This window comes from Lemur catta, chromosome 1, assembly GCF_020740605.2.
Source record: "Lemur catta isolate mLemCat1 chromosome 1, mLemCat1.pri, whole genome shotgun sequence".
Classification (NCBI taxonomy): Eukaryota; Metazoa; Chordata; class Mammalia; order Primates; family Lemuridae; genus Lemur; species Lemur catta.
The window spans coordinates 9,701,669-9,707,668 of record NC_059128.1 but is presented as its reverse complement, the minus strand read 5'-3'; positions in this window follow the sequence as shown (position 1 = coordinate 9,707,668).

The following is a 6,000-nucleotide window of genomic DNA, read 5'->3' as shown; positions in this document are numbered from 1 at the left end:
GCACGGACCTGAGGACAGTAAGCAGGTGGCATCACTGCCCTCTCCAGCTTCCCACAGCACTGGCCATCTGCCACCCTTCTCCAAGACCACATAGGTGGGAGTGAGGGACACCAAGGTGGCTATGGCCACAGACACAAGGGCTGGGTCCTTTGACTCCTGGTCATGAGAGTCCATCACGCCTCTGCGATGGCGATTTTCTATGAAGACATGTAGAGGGCAGATAACAAAATGCGCCTGCACGTGCCTGCATTGCTGCTCACACACGCCCGTGCGTGTGCACAAACACGCACACGCAGACTTCTGGAGCCCTGCGGCTGCTCAGTCACTAACATGACTGCAGCCTCTGGTTGTGCCGAGAGCTGAGCATGCATCTGTCACTCTCCTTACGGGAGCTCATTTAGCCTTCTTGACGTCCCACTGAGGCGGTCCCTGTCATTGTCCCCACTGGACACAGAAGGGCCCGAGACCCAGGCCCCTCACAGTGGTGTGTCCAGAGTAGAAGCCTCTCCCAGAGAGGCTGCTCTGAACCGCGTGGATGTGGTCGGGATGATCAAGGCAAATGTTCCTCGTCTGGATCTTTCACACACGTGAGGGGTTCAGGCTGGTAAGGTCAGGCGGTGGGGGTGAAGGAGTGCCAGACATGAGATGAAGTCTCTGCCACCAGTGTCCTAAGCCTTGTGACTGTGAGCAGACATTCGTGCCCACCTCTCCTGACGCCCGGTGGGCACGATCGTGATGAGGCGCAGAGGAAACCAGGCCAGGGAAGAGGCTGGGACCTCTGACCTTCCTGCAGCAGCATTTTGCAAACTTGGACTGACATGAATACTTGGGCAGCTTGTTAAAAATACATATTCCTGGCCCTGACCCCAGGAATCAGAATGTCTGGGGATGCTCCAAGCTGCCCTTGGGATTCAAATGCACATGCAGATTTTTGATTCTTTGATGCTTATAGTACAGGAAGGGAAGGGCTATCTGATTCCCTGTCCATGCCAGCCTGGACACCCCAGCCCCTCTGCTCCCTGCCGTGCCACCCACCCAGCCTCAGCGCCTGAAGCTGGCCCTCGTCCTCTGCATGGAACAACTCGGCAGCTCTCTGCTACGTGAGTGTTTGTTCCAGCCAACCCACACAGGGCACCAGGCAAGTAACAAACACAGACCTGGGGGAGTCCCCTGCTCATGCCCACGCTGATACTTTGTACTCTTCAAGTCCTCGGGCCACTGCCTATGACTCCGATTCCTTGGGCTCGGGACCCCTACCACACACAAGCAATGAGCACACCCCACAGACGGGATTGCACTGACCATATACGCCCAGTGAAGTGTGAACTTCAGACAGTGAATAACGTTTTAACACAAGTACGTCTGTCCCGTGAATTTCAAGGTACTTTTGTTAGCTAAGTCTGCCAATCCCTTCTGTAGGCAACAGGAATGAGCGAGAAGCCGCCGTCCTGATGTCACCTGCACAGATGAGGACAAGTCACAGGACAGCAGCAAGGCTGGTCACTCGGTGGCAGTGGGAGCGGAGCTGGGGTCAGAAGAGGGTCAGCGCCATGAGGAAGGACCCTGGGAGGCTTCTTGTTACGGAACAAAGAACCACCTCACCCACGGTTGCAGCAAACTGAAGCCCCAGACACGACATTCTCCGAGGTCCCCTTGTTCACTGGCCCCAACAGCTTTGCCCAGGGGTTGAATCCTGTGCCGAGAGTAGCCAGTCTGGTGGCAGCAAAGAGGCTTTCCTGCTGCAGTTTCCCCCCAGCCCGTCTCCCTCCCTGCCCTGACCCAAGCTGGGGACGCCTGGGCTCTGCAGGGAGAGCGGCTCTAGGGTGCACGGCTTCTCCAGGCGTCCCTGCTGCAGAGGAGGGTGGGCCGGACCACGGTGGGGCAGAGGGTGGGCTTCTGGCCCAGGGAATGCAGGTTTGGGCCTCAGGTTGCCAGGAGGCCAGTAGGGGGCTTCAGACAGGCCAGTGACCTGTAAGACCCACTCTTACAGACGGTCTGGTGACCACACAGGAAACGGCCTGGTGGGGTAGGCACAGACGTGTGGGCCAGCTCAGAGGTCATTGCCGTGGGGAGCAGAGGGACAGGAGTGGGCAGCATGGATGGTGAGCGGGCAGTGGGCTCTGAAAGGATGGTGTGGCTGATAAACTAACAGACAAAAAGAAATTAAAGAAAGATAAAATTCACAGCGCATAATTGCCCCTTTGCCTAACCCCCTGTAGCTTAACTTGTCTTTAAAAGTTTGTTTTAACAGCACTTGAAAATTGCCACAGGCCGGGCGCGGTGGCTTGACACCTGTAATCTCAGCACTCTGGGAGGCCGAGGTGGGCGGATCGTTTGAGCTCAGGAGTTTGAGACCAGCCTGAGCAAGAGCGAGACCCCGTTTCTACTAAAATAGAAAGAAATTATATGGACAGCTAAAAATATATATTTAAAAATTACCCGGGCATGGTGGCTCATGCCTGTAGTCCCAGCTACTCAGGAGGCTGAGGCAGGAGGATCACTTGAGCCCAGGAGTTTGAGGTTGCTGTGAGCTAGGCTGATGCCACGGCACTCACTCTAGCCCGGGCAACAGAGTGAGACTCTGTCTCAAAAAAAAAAAAAAAGAAAGAAAATTGCCAGCAGACAGCTGGAGTGTGACCTTCATATCGCCAGAACTGCATTCCAAGAAGACTGGTAAGGCCAGCCTGGCAGAGAAAGAAAGAAAGAAACACAGCTGCCTCCTGTTTTCATTCTGCAGCAGTAGCTGTCTGTTTTCTTTTCCCTGTATCCCAATAAAACCCCCAGAGCCCTTATCCTCGCCACCGGCACTTCTTCCTTTCTTTCGTGCCATGCCCATTCCTCCCTTGGAAAGTAAAATAAACTTTTTTTCTTTAAAACCTATCCTGATCTGTGTGTCAAGAATTCTTTCTCATCCCATGCTACGAGTTCCCATGGTAACAGGCTCCGCAGAGGGGGAGGGGGAGGCTGCGCCCGGAGAAGGGGCATCAGTACCGTGTGGGGCACGGGAGATGGGGGAGCGAAAGGAAGAGCCGGAGGCTCCTATTCAGGGCTTGCTTAGTGTGCGGAGAGATGCCAAGGAGGCCCCTGGGTCTGAGTCCTGGTGCCCGGAGGCCTCTGAGCCAGGGAAAGAGCCGCAGGTTAGACGCGGCAGCTGTGCCCATCGGTCCCTGAAATCAGAAGCCTGTCCACGCCCTTGTGGGGAGTTAACAATCGGCACCGCCAGGCGCAAGCCCGTGTTCTCTGACACAAACCCCAGGGTGGTGCCAGCCCTGGCCCAGAGCACGGGCACGGCCCCGAGGCTGAACACAGGAAGCTGGGCCACCTCAGTGGGTGGCTGCTTATCCCTGAGGTCACTGTGACTCCACGGCCGGTCTGGGCACAGGTCAGCGGGGAGTGGAGCCACGTTTCCAGGGAGGGTGGGAGGGGGGAGGCTGCTGCCAGCTTGCCTGGCTCAGAACCCCTGGGTCGGCTCAGCACTGCCTGGCAGTGTGGCTGGGAGCCTGCTTCACCTCTCTGTACCTCAGTTTCTCCACGTTTAGAGAGTGATCGAACCCACCCCGGGGGGTGTTCGTGAGGACTGGACACGGACATGTTTGTGAGCATAGAGAACAGAGCAGCTGACCACTGTCATCGGCGGCGCTGGGCCCCTGGGAGCAAGGGAAGGACGGGGAAGGCAGGGGAGCCCCACAAGTAAGGCCTCGACTACGTGGCACACACTGTATTACGAGATTGATGAGATTGACTGGTTTGCTTACATAATCCTCAGATTTCCCTCCTTATTGTCTTTCCCTGAGCCTCAGAGCCACGGGAGATGTGGATTGTGTTAATCATCTGCCGCTGCATAATGAAATCACCCCCCAAAACCCACAGCCTGAAACGGCAAACATCTACTATCCCACTCAGTTTCTGGGGGTCGGGAACCTGGGAGGGCTGAGCTGGGTGGCTCTGGCTCGGGGTCTCTCTGCGCTCGCAACCAAGTCATTGGCCGAGGCTGTGGCCCTGAGGCCCGACTGGGCTGGGACACCCTTATCTAAGCTCACACCCAGGGCTGTTGGCAGGAGGCTTAGTTCCTGGCCATGTGGGGCCACTTAGACGCCGCTTAGACGTGACTTCTGAGATAAAGATAAAGAGAGCGACTGAGAGACGGCTGTGTAATACCCAGGGCCAAGAAGGCCTGCGTAGGTTCAGGAAGAAGCTGAGGGGGGACGGGGGGAAGAGAAGGGCAGACAAAAGAGAGAAAGTGCAAATGAGAGAGAAAAGAGAAAGAGACAGAGAGAGAGACACACACACACAGAGAGACAGAGAGAGAGAGAGAACCAAGGCAGAAGCACGGTCTTTTATAACCCAGTCTTGGAGATGACACTCCATCCCTCCTGCTGTATTCTATCAGTTAGAAGCAAGTCACCCCGACTGCTGGCCTGAGGCAGGGATGCGGGTCCTAGTTCTCCAGAAGGAGTGGGGGATGTTTTAGAGAGACAGAAAACATCTTTGCTGCTTTTTCAAGCCAGCGCTTCTGTTGCAATGATAGTGATTATGACTGTTGGTGTTAGGTTCCAGGTGACTGTAAAAGGACCCATTCTAAAAACTGTTTCCTTTCTTCCTTTCTTTTCTTTTCTTTTTCTTTCTTTCTCTTTTCTTTTGAGATAGAGTCTCTCTTTGTCACCCAGGGTGGAGTACAGTAGCGTGATCATAGCCCACTGCAGGCTTGAACTCCTGGGCTCAAACAATCGTCCTGCCTCAGCCTCCCAAGTAGCTGGGACTACAGGTGTGCGCCACCACACCTGGTTAATTTTTATTCTTCTTCTGATTTTATTTGTTTGTTTGTTTGTTTATTTATTTATTTGTAGAGGTGGGGGTCTCACGTTTCCTCTTTTTCAATCGGACAATACAAACCTGGTTGGTCAATGTGACAAGTTAATATGTATCCGTTTCAGGTAGAGGCACTAAAAAAAAAAAGGTTAACAGGTAATAAGACTGTGCAGGAGTATTTGGATGTTTTCTAGGTGCGTGTTTCAAAAGCATGGGTTGGGAGCTGCAGTAACCTGCACTGCTTGGAAGTCTGACCCATGGCCTGGCCCCGCTGGCATTCGATTAGCTGCCTCGTGAGGGCAACTGTGGATGTAGAAAACCTTGAGCTACCATGTGTCACCAAAAAAAGAAGAAAAGAAGCACGTGGCTAAGTCCAGTCCAACACAGGGGAGGGTAATTATGTTCCATCTCCTGAACGAAGAAGCATCAACAAATCTGTGATCACATCTGTAAAATGACCATAGTACTGTGGTCCCGGAATCCAGCAGAGTGAGTGCCCTCATAGTAGATTGCTAATTTAAAAAAACACGGGTGGACTGACTGACTGCACAAATGAATGGCAGGGTGAGGAGGGTATTTCTGTCTCAGTTTGCACATGAAGGAGCGGAGGCTCAGAGAGGTGAAAGCGTGTGAGGTCGTCCAGTTAGTAAGAGGCGGGGGCCAGGCCAGTCCGACCCCACCAGCCCTTGTTTGCCAGGGATTCCCAGGCGCGGTGTGCAAGCTGGGAGCAGTTCTGCAACAGAAGCCGATGACGGATAGCTGCTGCAGCCACCCCTCCCTGAAGGAAAATGGACAACACAGAGAGGAAGGGATGTCTGAACAGCATGGAAAACAGAACCAGGGATTCTCCCTGCTCTTGCCAAATACTTCTGTGTTCCCACGCAGGGACACGGCCAAGGACAGGGTTGTGCTGAAGGGAGTTTTCAAATCCTGCCTCAACTCTGCAGCCAGCGTCTCCCCCGACAACCACAAAACCAGGTCAGCATGGAACCGGCCTGAGAGCAGCAGGGGTGTCGGGCAACACCAGGCTGTCGACTTCGTCCTTTCCTGACTGATACTGGAGTCCACTGGCCGTAGCAGAGAAGGCTGGACCTTCTCAGGGTTCTCTGATACCACCGCTGTCAGCATCTCACTTCTTCCTCCTGAGCATTCTTTAAGGAGCTATGATTGACCAAAGAGGTTCAGAGAGGT